This window comes from Numida meleagris, chromosome 2 (genome assembly GCF_002078875.1).
Source record: "Numida meleagris isolate 19003 breed g44 Domestic line chromosome 2, NumMel1.0, whole genome shotgun sequence".
Classification (NCBI taxonomy): domain Eukaryota; kingdom Metazoa; phylum Chordata; class Aves; order Galliformes; family Numididae; genus Numida; species Numida meleagris.
The window spans coordinates 571,826-586,065 of record NC_034410.1 but is presented as its reverse complement, the minus strand read 5'-3'; positions in this window follow the sequence as shown (position 1 = coordinate 586,065).

The following is a 14,240-nucleotide window of genomic DNA, read 5'->3' as shown; positions in this document are numbered from 1 at the left end:
GTGGGAAATATTGGTGGTAGGTGGACAGTTGGACTGGATGATCTTGTAGGTCTTTTCCAACCTTGGTGACTCTATGATTCTATGACTACCACTCCCATGAAGAATGTGTCCAAGGTCAGAAGTGAAACAGAGTATGCTCTAATAAATCAGATCAAACTAATGCTGTACTCATTCATCATTTCTTGGGTGGCCTACCTCTTTCTTTGGGACTGAGCTGGGCTCTACATCAAACTCTCCAAAAGAGTGTACAGAAGGTATAAGGAACACATTTGTAGTTCATTCCAAGGTAAGACCATTTCCAAAAATGCCTGTATCCAGTCTTGAAAGCACTACTAGAGATTCTGGCTGTTCAAATACAGGCTACACTTTCTGTGAATTGGAATATGGGTTTAGCTTTAAAAAATGAACTCTTGTACCTATTTTTGACTAAACTCTTGGTTAATTATTTAGGCTAGGAGATATTTGACTGTGGAAAACTCTTGATTTTTTGCTTCATCTCTAGCCTCATGGCTACAGCAGAGACAAGTGTTTCTATACACATAATTCAGATCGCTCGTTTATTGCTTAGGCATGTAACTCCCCTGTCCCAATGAATCACATGCCCTGCACAAGGTGTTACCTTATCTGTTCTGATCACACTATTAGTTTTCCTTGTAAAAGTGAAACTTGCTTCCATGTTAAGTACATTGCGCAGCATAGTGATTTGAACACAGTTGTGTGGTTTACATCTATAAAATATAAGTGATAATTAAAACTTTTGTCTTTGTGTCTTATATCAGTTTCCGTGTTTCCTTTGGGACTTCAAAAAAATGAGAGTATTATAATTGTGTTTGCTATGGTTACAGTTTTGAAGCCAATGAGTATATATAATTATGACCTCTTTATCCAAGAGAAGATTTACATTATAGAACCTTGATCATGAAGCTTCAGTTAATGTCTTATTCCCTTTCCAAGACACCATCATCAAAACGCAACTCTGTGGTAGCCTGCTTCTATAAATTTATGTTCATGTATCTGACTACGTATGAATGTTTTCTTCAGGAAATAGTTGTATTGAACAGTGTTGAGTTGTATGACATATGAAGGAACACATCATTTCCTTTCATCTGTCTTTGGGAGTAGCAAAGTTGGAGTGAATTATGCTTCTGCTTTTGACTGACCTGAGAACATTTCCTCAAAAAAAAAAAAAAACAACCTCACACCAAAAAACTGGCATGAGGTTTGATGCTTTGGAGATTTCTGCTCCCAGTTCAGTTCTCCTCATTATTTTGTCTTTCACCTAGCTTTGTGGTTTATTTGGTGGATATATCAGCCCTCTTGTATTACACAGCAATTCCCACTTCCCAGCTGAGCTCCCAGAATGACCTGCATTTCACTTTCAGACTGGCTATATACAGTACATATCCCATCCATTTATTACTTGCAAGATACTCTACTGGACCAAGGATGCAGGGAAAGGAGAAATGATGGCAAGGAGAGATGGTAGGTTCCAGTAAATTGTGATAGACCATTCCATCACCCATTCAGTGTTCAGTCACAGAAAATTCAAGAATTCCAGTAACACCACAGCTCTGCCAGACCTTACAGCCTAGTCTGTGCCCACTGGCCATCGCCATCCACACTCAGTTTGCATTAGCTCCCTGGATATACCCTCCTACCTCAAGCTCTTTCCAGTCATCCTCATAACTCGTCTCACAAAGATCCAACACAATACCTCAAATGTTCTCCAGCAACATTAGCAATACTTTAGCTACATGATCTGCCTGGACCTCATCCAGAAAGTCCCTGCATCCCTCTTTATGCTTTTAGTATTTCCACATCTTGTATTTTCAAAGATTATAAGGAAGAAGGGGAAGTACTCTGTAGCATGGTCTGTTGTGATGAGGCAAGAGGAAATGGTTTTAAACTAAAAGAGGGGAGATTTGGATTGGATATAAGGAAGAAGTTTTTTACAATAATGGTAGTGAAGCACTGGCACAGGTTGCCCAGAGAAGCGGTGGTGCCCCATCCCTGGAGACACCCAAGGTCAGGGGACGGGGCTCAGACCACCTGGTGGAGCTGTGGGTGCCCCTGTGCATCACAGGGAGTTGGACCAGATGACCTTTAAAGGTCCCTTCCAACTTGAACCATGCTATGAGTCTATGATTTTAAAACAGGCTGTGTTGGCCATAAGTTGGAACTGAGGGCTATATGACACATATAAAAAGCATTAACTGCATAATTTGCAGAAGGGCATGCTTGGGAAAACTTGGTGAAGAGGCTGATAATCCCAAGGAGTGCAAAAGTTTCCTGGATAAAGATTTTATGTGGGTGACAATGTGTGCAGGGTAAGGAATGTGCTAGGGATGTACTGCTTCAGCCGAGGGCAGTGAAGGCAGTTGTCACAAAGACTGTCTAACAGTGCTGTGCCATTTATGGGAAGGCACTGCCACCTCATGGTGCAAGGGCTGTGCTGAACCTGCACAGTGACTGCCAAGCATTGCGCTGAGGCATTGCTCGCAGCTCACAGCACAGTGAGGGGCAGAGATTTGCCCTCTCTCAAGTGTCAGATTGACCTAAAAACTGTTCTTTTAGTAAATTACCTCAGTACGCTCTTTTCTTCGGCAAGCTGGAAGCAGGACATGGCTTGCTCGTAACGAGAATAGAACACTGCTCATGTTCTAGGACTCTTTGTAGGTCTTTACACAGCCTAAGAAGGAGTTTGGCTTTAACGCCTCTGTTTCATGACTGGGGAGCATGAGGGTCCATAAATACCTCCTTGAAGAAGGGAGTTGTTATGAGGAGAGCTGTGGGATTTTCCCCACTTTGGGAGCAGAAGCAAGAGACCAAGAGGGGAGCAGCATCTGAGAGATGCTTGGCTAGGGCTGGCAAAGGCAGCGAGGTCCCAGGGATCAAGGGTTCCCTCTGTCTGTTTTGGCATGGACTTCCATGCTTTGAGGTAACACCCAGCAGAAATCCAACCAGGAAAAAGCTATGCCTGCCAGGCAGGTGGTTGTGGATGGACATCCTGAAGTCCATGATTTGTGGCATGGAGGGTCATGGTCAGTGGGCATGGTGGGGATGGGTTGATGGTTGGACTAGATGACCCTAGAGGTCTCTTCCAACCTTGATGATTCTATGATTCTATGATCATTAAGCATATCAGCTTGGAAAGGATGTCTTCCTCTAATTCTCTGTCATCTTTGACACAATTTAACTCTTCAGATATAATTTTTAAATTGCTTTGTAAACTACATGAACTGCATGGGAAGACTAAAACCAACAGTTTCAGCTGTTTCTCTTGGGGTTGTAACAGAGACAGATTGATGAGGTGACTGAAACTTCTTACCAAGAGCAGATTCTGAACTCTTACATTGTCAGCATTTTTTTTTTCATGAAAGCTTGATTGTATGTACTCCAAATTACAAGAGGTCCCTCCACCAGGCAGCTTGCCTGCTCCGCTAGCGCTGAGCTTCCCCAAGGTTGCATTCCCAAGTCTGCATAATCCACCCACATCTGAATCCTCAGAGCAGTGCAGAGAAACAGCAGAAGGTATTAAAAAAAAAAATAAATCAGCAAAACAAAATAAAACAAAATAAAAACTCCATGCTTGAAAAACATGAAGTATGATTATTGCTAGAAAAAAAAATCCGAACTGAGGAACTGGAGTCAGCAACATCATACTAGGGTATTTATGATCCCATCCTGGGATCAGAGTCAGCCAAGACATTGTATGAGTGGGATTTTTAGAGTATCATTTAAACATGTTTGGTATAAACTAAGTACGTGGGATAGGATGAGACAGAATGCCCTCAAGTTGTGCCAAGGGAGGTTCCAGTTGGATGTTAGGAAAAACTTCTCCAACAGAGTGTCAGGATCTGGAATGAGCTGCCCAGGGAGATGGTGGAATTACCGTCCCTGGAGGTGTTCAAGAACCATGGAGATGTGGCACTGAAGGACATGGTTTAGTGGGCAACATTAGTGGTAGGTGGATGGTGGGACTGGATGATCTTGGAGGTCTGTTCCAACCTTAATGATTCTATGATTCTATAGAGAGAGATGCTTCTCATTGAATGCTGATGTTTGCAATGTCTCTGAGCTATTCTCCACTTAAAATCAGTGGGTACCTGACTGATACAATCTCTGGAGACCAGACCTTGGCTCATCTCATCCTCAACTAGATATTCATTGCTGGTAAAGGGAGCTGAGAATGGCTAAAGCTATTGTGAATTTCTAAAGCTATGTCTTATGAAAACCATTCTTACACTCCACAGTGAATGGAGTTTCAGTCAATCTCAAACTAATTGAAAAACACCTAATCAGTTTAGAAGTACGTTGTATGAGAGAAAATTACCTTCTTCAGGACAAATTTGTTCTGATAGAAAAGTGCAATGCAATATTGTGTCTGTGAATGAAATGGTGGTATTCATCTCGCAGGTTATGACTGCTGAATTTAGGTGTCTGTATGTCGCAGCATCTATAGGATTTGGATGTCTAAGCCAATTAGTGAAACCCATGAGCCAAAGTGAGCACTTACATTTGGCCAACCATATGATTGTCTACTAATGGCTATTGATCTAGGTTTAGATTCAGCCGTATGAACACAGCTATTGAATGCCATGTGATGTGTCTTGGGAGATCCAAGACATCTGCACTGTCCCATAGACATGATTGATTTTTGGACAACTTGAACACCTAGCCCACATATACATGCCTACCTGTTCCCTTAGTCCTACTCCATGAGATAAACTCAATGCTACAGATAAAGTCTGCTAAAGGAGCATCATAGCCTCCATGTATTTGGCTTAACTATGTACTTTCATTAACAGCATCTTATTACTCTCTCATCATCTGCTGTACAAAAACGACTCCTGTCCAGAAAACTCATTCTCAGGCGAAGTTATAAGACTGGGAAATGTGGCTGAATACATACCCTTGTTGGGTTGAGATTAAAAACAGATTTTAGAGGAGTCAAGTCCAACTAATGAGTGGGTGACTAACTCTTGAAATGACTGTGCCCCGCTAAGTAGAAGTTCCCGGGAATGGTCCTTTGGTAAAGTCAGAGACTTGTAAGCCATGATGACATGGAGTTAAAAGCTGAGTTAAAATCCACCTGAACTAGATAGTGAGACATTTTACCCTAAAGATGTTTTGAGCGACCGAGTAAGAATTTTTGTTTCAGAAAATGCAGCTGGATTTGAGGCAGTTTTCTCTTTGGTATTTTGACAGGTCTAGTAAATGAGGGTTTCCCAGTGTCTGATTCTTGTTGTGAAATCGTTACTATGGTAATTAAATTTATAGATACTTAGCATAGGAATTTTAGAGTAGCAGTAAGTAGTAGACTGCAATATATTTGGATGTGCCTTTTCTTTCTCTGCCTCTTAACTGTAAAAGAAGCCTAAAAAATCTCTTAGACTAGATATACAGTCTTCAGAAATAACATCTTTTCTGGATTTTCTCTCTCATATTCCAAGCGGTTAAACTCCCTGTTTAGTAGGACCATGACTGATGCTACCCTTTGGCACATGGCAGAAAGGGGAGACACATCCTTTGCTGCATCATATGACATTCAAAGTAATTCACCTAAGTCCCCAAGTAAATGGAAGTTGCACCAGAGGAGATTCAGGTTGGACATTTGGAAATATTTATTCTCCTAAAGAGTGATCAGGCATTGGAACAGGCTGCCCAGGGAGATGGTGGAGTCACCATCCCTGGAGGTGTTCAAGAACAACTTAGATGTTGTACTGAGGGACATGGTCAGTGGGCAATATTGGTGATAGGTAGACGGTTGGACTGGATGATCTTGGAGGTCTGTTCCAACCTTAATGATTCTGTGATTCTAGAATGAGGTATTCATAGTGACACAGAAAAATAATGAGCCGCACATCTTCCACGGGGCCTCCCTCAACCTGCCTATGGGCCCCACACCCCATTTCATTCCAGTTCCTACAGCAACACTGTAGGATGCTGATCTCCAGCTCTTCCACAGCCCCATCCCCCCACCACATCTCCTGCTGCTCTGGGCCTGACCTGTGGCCTTACATCATGACCAGGCCTTGGACCCACCTTCCACCTACCTTGTCACCACAAACTCTCCTGATGGACTCTCGTTTGAACCAGGTCTCCTTGCTCAGCTCACAGGGGCTGTGATGCACCCTACTGCCCATGTGATGCCCCTTGTCTCCTGGCTCCCAGGTGGTCCTGGCTGCTCCCTGACACAAATCTTACGTCAAATTTCATAGATACATGTTCACTTCTTCAAAGGACCAGGCACAAAATATCTGCACCTGGGCTAAGCAATTGAAAGATGCAGCCTTTGTGCAGGATTCAAAGATCCATGTGGGCCAGCCAAATAATTACAGCAGTTGAAGCTGAAGAAAAATATGGGAGAAAACTCAGAAACAGATCATCTACCACACAGTCCTCTGTTACAGCAGAGTCTACAATCTCCAAAAATGACTGATAAAAATCTTAAGGTTTGCTTTGACAAGAAAAGAAGTGAAACATCAAAGCTTGTCAGATATGATAGAAACCAATGGTTTTCTACCTTTGCCGACTGGTAATGCTTTTGTTTGAGGAAAATAGCTTTTCTTTTTCTGTTTTGACCCCTTAGAAACATTACACAGGCTCCAAAGGATCTGTGTATTACATTTTAGGATCTCAGAGGTTATTAGATATAACTGATAGTGTGTTGCATTAATTTTTTTGACATATTAGACTATATCCATCCTTGATATTTACACAGTGAGTTAAACATCCTCCCAGCACAACTGCAATAATTATGGTGAAGGAAAAATGTGCATGGCCCACCAATAGCGAAGATTTCATGACTGGTTACTCCAGGACTGACTTTGCCAAGCAGAATCCAGAGACTCCATCTCCATGAGTTCCAAAAAGTTCTCTTTGGTGTAATTTTATATCAGAATGGACTTATACAAAATGATAATACATTTATTGTGTCATCTACAGCAGTTTACATGTTAAAAACAATTTCTCAGAACACAAAAAAATGTTAAAAACAGCAATTGATAAATGTGTTTCCACCTTGTAACAAAGCTGAATAACCCCAGATCCCATTACCAGTTAAACCAGTTTTGACCCCCAAAAAAGATAAGTATTAGACTCAACAGGCCAGTACGTTTGTACCTTGACACAGTCAAAAGCAAAAATACAACTTTCCATTTGATAAAATCTCAGAGCTATGGGATATTTCATTGCCACTAAATTGACAAAAAGAAGGGAATGAGAATGAACACACTAAGTATTTGTTTTTACAGAATATTGGTATATGAAGGCCTCTTCAGACTTTTCTGCAAGGACAAAGTCCATTGGAAAAGGCATATTCCAGAAGCCTAAGTCATTTCAGACACTGAAGAGTGTCACACAATGTCATATCACACAGTAATTCTTTATGTGGATGAATTCCCCAAAAGAAAGCCAATGGGAAATTGCAATATTAATCATAAGAAAGTGAAAGGATCACAAGGTTCAAAACATTGTTTAAGCTCTGCTGGTGAGTTTCCATACACAAAGTACAATGTGTATTTAGCCAAATGTAGCTTTTTACTACAGATATGTATGGAGTTTACCATCAGATCATCATTAACTATTATCTCACACTCCGTATCTTCCCAGCATTACTCTTACATACAATTATGAACAAGCTGCATGTAGTCGACTCCTATAAACAGGGCAAAATGCTATCTTTTTCACTGCATGTGTACTATATACCTTGATTTTTTTCTGGACACGGAAATGCATATCACATGACCACAGTCAGACAGAGAGCAAATGATTTTATATACCCTAATTTCTTTGGAAGCTTTGTTCATATGAGCAAACCTCAAGATCAGAAAATAATGTCTTAGTAACATGAAATCACGTAACCAAAGTGGGGAGGAAAAGTTTAATTTGTTAAACATTCTAGGTAGACCAACTGAATCTGGAAACTATAAAGATTAACTTTGTCATTTGGATCCTGTGCTCTGTGTGAGAAGGGTTCACAGGGCTTCACAGTAGCAGAGGAGTCACAGCTGGCATGTTTATGCTGATGTGAGAATGCAAAGAGGACAGTACAGCATCACTCTGTACAATGCCTCTTCCACCATGTTCTCAAACCAACCACTTGCTGCGAAAAGCCTACAAGGAGACTTGGTTGCACTTCTCCTTCATCCTGACCTTTCTTGAATACTGTGATTTAGATACTCCCTGTGATTAGAGATAACTAATAGTAGTCATTCTCTCCTCGCCAGCTCTTCTCCACCACTGTTTTTCAGACTATATGTTGAACAGGAGGCATTGAGGAGTTCATCACAGACTGAATGATGCTATATGCAGAAAGCTGAGAAACTCATGTGGATTGACCAAGAAAAACAGCTCATAACAACTCACCATCAGCTCTCTGCAGCTTTTCAATTTTTTTTTTTTAGTCTGTGGGAGCCTTTAAATAATCACAGGTAAGACAAAGGTCCTTCAGAAACCTTACAAACTTCTATTGCTATATATAACATATGAATTTATATTCCTTAATGATCCTCCATGGACACTTCATAAAAAGCCTCTGGACTCTGAAATCTCCACTGACTGACAACTACTGCCATAAGCAATTATCTCTGAAACACTATTGAGAAATAATTTAAACCAACAGACTTGATGGGTTCCTGGGCAGTCTGATCTAGTGGCTGGTAACCCTGCCCATGGCAGCGGGGTTGGAATCAGATGATTTTTGAGGTCCCTTCCAACCCAAGCCATTCTATGATTCTGCGAGTCAATGACTTTATGTGAAATAAACCTGTTCATACTTAAGGAAGGGAGAAATGAACTGGATGCAAGACTACTTTGAAGAAGAGTTATTTCAATTTGGAAATTAGAAAAATGTTTCTCGCTGCCAAGAGTTTTACAGTCACTTTCCAGTAAGCATTGAAGGTGAGAAAAGAAATGGTTACTAAATTTTAAAAGGGAAGGTTGATACTTACAGTGTCAAAAGGAAAAGATGTGGGCGTGCAGGTGGCCAACCATGAGCCAGCAGTGTGCCCTGCTGGTCAAGATGGCCAATGGTACCCTGGTTGGCCAATGGTTGACCAACAGTTGACCAAGTGTTGACCAGTGGTTGACCAATGTTTGACCATGAGTCAGCAGTGTGCCCTGGTGGCCGAGAAGGTCTGTGGCTCCCCAGGGTGCATTGCACAGAACATGGCCAGCAGGATGAGGAAGGTGATTCTCCCCTCTACTCTGCCCTTGGGAGGCCACACCTGGAGCACTGCACCTAGTGCTGGGCTCCCCAGCTCCAGGCAGACTGCTGGAGAGAGGCCAGTGGATGGCTGCAAAGATGATGGGGGCCTGGAGCACCTCCTGATGGGGACAGGCTGAGAGCCCTGGGGTGGTGCACCTGGAGAAGAGAAGGCTGGGAGGGACCTGACCAGTGCTGATCAGTATCTGAAGGGTGGGATCAAGTGGATGGGACCAGGCTCTTTTCATCAGTGCCCCGTGATAGAACAAAGGGCAATGGGCATAAATGGGAACACAGGAAGTTCCATACGAATGTGAGGAAAAACTGTAAGGGTGACAGAGCAGTGGCAGAGGCTGCCCAGATAGGTGGTGGAATCTCCTTCTATGGAGATATTCAAGGCCTGTCTGGACACCAGCCCATGCAACCTCTTGTAGGGAATTGCTTTAGGGAGGACTGGACTAGAGGATCTCCAGGGGTTCCTTCCAACCCCTATGATTCTGTGATTCTCTAACATTCTATATTGGCCAAAATATAATTGCTCCAGCTGGCACAAATGAGTCTGGAAGCAGAAACTGGCCTGCAAAAACCTTGTTGAAATCATTCCCTGGGTTGTGGAGCACTATGAAATCCTTATCTCTATCACTAATATTTCAGTTATTATATTAACTGGTAAAAACCCTGCTGGCTCTTGGGCAAAAAAGTCCATTCACAAAGGCTGATGATCCATACCCCTCTTGTCACTTCTGAAGAGGACTCAGAACCCAGTTGTGTTCTGAGTAGGAGCTCAAGGAGCTGCTCTACACCCCTATCTGGAAAGTTTTTCCTACTTGCCACTGATGGTGGAGAGAGTCCACGGAGAATTCATTTTTACAAACGTAATCTCAAATTATCAGCCCAGTCACTTCCTGCCCACTTCTGTCATTTAGTAAGAAGAACTAAGTATGTGCTTGTCACACTTGGCTCTTTTGTTTCAACGATGAACAGCTGCTGATAAGGAGCTGGACACCAAATACAATACATGAATTTAACTGCTTGCATCTTTCTCCCTTCTCCCACCACCACATTTTAACACCTGGTTTTCAGATACAAGTACTTACATGAACCAGTGTAACTTGGGTATATTTCCTGTATGAAATAAAAGCACCCACAAGTGAACACATAGAGGTGAAGGCAGAAAGACTTGAGGTCACCAGGCAAGAAGGAAACAAGCCTTCTGAAATACATATCTTGGTTTTCATTTTGGGATGTTAATTGCTCTGTCATATCAGCACTCCACATCAGAAAGTCAATAACAAAACAGTAAATACTCACAAAATATGCAGTACAGCAGGTTTCTGAACAGTGACAAAAATGAAGAAAATTAAACTAGAAATACATCATGGACATGGTAGGGAAAAAATGGCTCAAGGAGCACTGCACACTTTTGTTTCTCTTTTAATTACACATTGTTAATAACATATGCCTTTCTAGCTCCGAAATATATTTCACAGTGAAAATCAAACAAAGCACTGTTACACTCAATCGATATTTACAGACACCTAGAAGGAAACCACCTTTGGGTTTCTTCCATCCTGGAATGAAGAGACATGGCGGCCACTGTGAGCGGTGGCTGTGCACGTCCAACATTTCAGCTTACATTCAACACAGAGATTTCTGAGAGAGCAATTTGTGCGATGGCATCAGAACCTGGTTTAGATAACTCTGTACACCTGAAGCGCGATCGTTCCAGTAACAATGAAAAAGACTGACTAAGAGGAACAGTTTTTGCAAGCGTATCAATACTATCAATAAGAAGAAATCATAATAGAAGGGGTTGTTTGTATAATGTAGTATATATTAGATATGTAGAGATATATTAGTTCTTCTCATAAATTCAGTGCTGGTGAAAGGTACCAAAGACTTCAATTTGTCCAATGAACAGTAAACACAAGGGTTGCAACAGCAGAAATTTCCTCTCCGCTGCCCTCCAATTCGCCTTGCTCCAGAGCATTGGCTCTGCAAGGGACAAGTCCAAGTCTTCGGGACTATTCAGTCCTTGGCCTCTCTTGCTGAGAATGCAAAAAAAAAAAAAAATAATAATAATAGTAGTAATACTGTACTGAAGCCAAACCCCATGCCAAACTGAAGTGGCTTTGTTCTAACGATAGCAATGCTTTTCTGTACTGATTCTAACATAGCTGAGGACCCGGTCTCCACTGTGCATGACTGAAGGGTGGTTTTGGTGTTGTGGACACTTGCCCACAAGGCACTGGACTGAGATCCACCAACTCAAATTTCAGAGCACTGCAGGACGGGAAGGAAAACAGCAGAATCCAAAAGTAAGCTCAGAAAAAAGCCTCAATCAAATAAAATAACATAAAGTAAAATAAACAAAACTCAAAATGAAAATTACAAAAAAAGCACATTCTTGCTCCGGACTGAAACGTGGAAAAATTCTCCAACCGGAAGCAGTTATTTAATTCCCTTTTTTTCTCCCCTAAAGTTCTGAATTTATTAATGCTTGAAAATTAGTCACCAGCTATTCATACAAAATATACTTTTAGGATTTTTTTTTATAGTACACTTACAATATTGTCAATATAGCTTCTTGTGAAAGGCCATACTACAGAAAATACAAAACTAAATATTATCTGCTCATCTAATATTAGATAATTTTAAAAAATAATAATAATTTTTAAAAAAAGTCCCAAGTATTCATTCACCTGATAGATCTGACTTTCCCATTCTCCCACTTCAATGTCTTCCTGGCATGCAAAGAGTACAGTTCCTTGGAGAACTTTATCACACAGCTTTTAGCAGAATCTAATGAGATAGGAAACTCTGATCTCTCAGTTAAAAATACTTCAGAGATTTTTTGCAGATTGTCTGGAAGAGGGGGAAAGATTCTGCTCTCAGAGCAGCAAGACTTGCAAAAAAAGGTGTCTGTATCATGTAGCTCCCGTTTATGCATAAGTAAAGTGATTTAAAGTTTTTTGCTGGTCCTCTGAGCCAGAGTAGATTGCATCTGACTGGAACATAAGCGTCTTAAAAGAGTATGACCCTGTACTGACATGAAGTCAATCTCAATATTTCTGCCTGCTTCAAATTATTTTTACATTCATTTATGCTGCTACAACCAAGAGCAGAGTATGTCTCATAAAGCACTATGTAAGAGTTAAGTATTATAATTAATACTTCTTTTGCAACTTTCTGACCCTTTTTTTCCTTTTAAAAAATAAGGAAACTATTGTTATTCTTAAAAACCTGTACTTAAAATGACATTAAAACTTCTTTTTTACCCAAACTAACAAAAACCAGTGAAATTAAAAGTTCAACTGACACTAACATTCTGACCCATTCCCTTTTTTTTTTTTTTCCCATGATCCAGCCAACTAACTCCAAAGAACAAGCCTGAATTTTAAATTTCCTGGTTACTATTAGTTCCAGTTCATACCTTCACGTTTAAAATGTCATTTTCACTTTTTTAATATACGCACACACATACACGCACACATATATATATATTTAGATATATATATGTATTTCAGTTCATAAATCCAAAATGAAGAAGAGCTAGTACAGTTATCAAAGCCTTTATGAGCTGTATAAAGACTTGTTAAGAATTGACATCATCGACATTTGACTGAAGTAGATGTGCACCAGTCGTGGCTTTAACTACAAGGCAAAGTTGGAAAGAATGTTTTAGGTTTTCAAAGAGAAACAGTAAGAACATCAATGTTTAAACAAATGAATTATCCAAAGAGAGAAATGTGGGGAGAGAGATGTGGGAAGTCATACAAAGTCTTTAGCCGTTCTTTCCATAGCATCTTATTGTTCAGTTTGATTGCTCACCAAATGCAGAATTTTACCTTCCAAGATGATCATGCCAGATCCCTCTCATGCCTCTTGCAGAGAAGAATCAGGACACACAGAAGTCAGTCAGTCAGGTTGCAAAGGCACCACACTGCGTGACAGTACTACACAAAAACATGCTGTGTTTGGACACGGATGCAAAAGGTTCAAGGTTATCTGGAGGGGAACACTGTCTTGGAACTGACTTTTGTTCTTAAGGTGGGAAGGAGGGGACAGTTATTTTTATTATTCACACAATTCAGTCAATCCATCAATCAGCTCTCAGTCAACCAATGCCAAAAATATAGATATATCTCAACTACATGGCCCTTTTAGAAAACTCACAGCTTAGCTAGAACATAAAGCATTCTCAGAAGCATCCCTGGGTATGGAAAAAGTCAGCTGATCCCTTCAGTCTTGCCCAGAGTCCCCCCATTGACCGATGACAGCTGTACAGCTTTACATTGGCACAACAGTTCCTTTAAGCCCACTGGGTACGTCTGACTGAATCCAACCATGAAGTTAATGTTCTGGAGTTCTTCCTGAAATGGCTGGTATGATAAACTTAAGCATGTTAGCTCCATCCTAAGAGTTAAAAGAGAAACACTGCGGAAGTTCACATGCCAAAAGTCAGGGATGGGCTAAGATATGTTTGACTAGGAAAAAAAAGAATGCAAATACAAAACTAAATGAAAATCGGTTTGAAAAATAACAATTATGTCCATTCACAGATTAGTATTGGTTTGGCAACCAAGATCAAAACTGCACAGCAATCACTTGTTACTTTTGACTGACAACGGATTACTTGCAGATGCTCTGAAATGTAAAATCACTGAGCAAGTGGGCTTGGCCTATTTTTATCTTTTAAATATTTTTTCCATTAATGGCATTGAGTACAGTTGTGTATTTACAGTGATTGTTAAAAAGATATTTATATACACTTCCTTCACTTTTTTCACCTCTACAAACATCAAGAATGTTCTGGAGGTAAGGAAAGGGAAAGGGACAGGGGAAAGGGAAGGGGAAGTATATGGGGAAGGGAAAGGGAAAGGGAAGGGGAAAGAAAAAGGGAAGGGGAAAGGAGAAGGGAAGGGAAGGGGAGAGAGAAAGGGAAAAGGAAAAGGAAAAGGAAAAGGAAAAGGAAAAGGAAAAGGAAAAGGAAAAGGAAAAGGAAAAGGAAAAGGAAAAGGAAAAGGAAAAG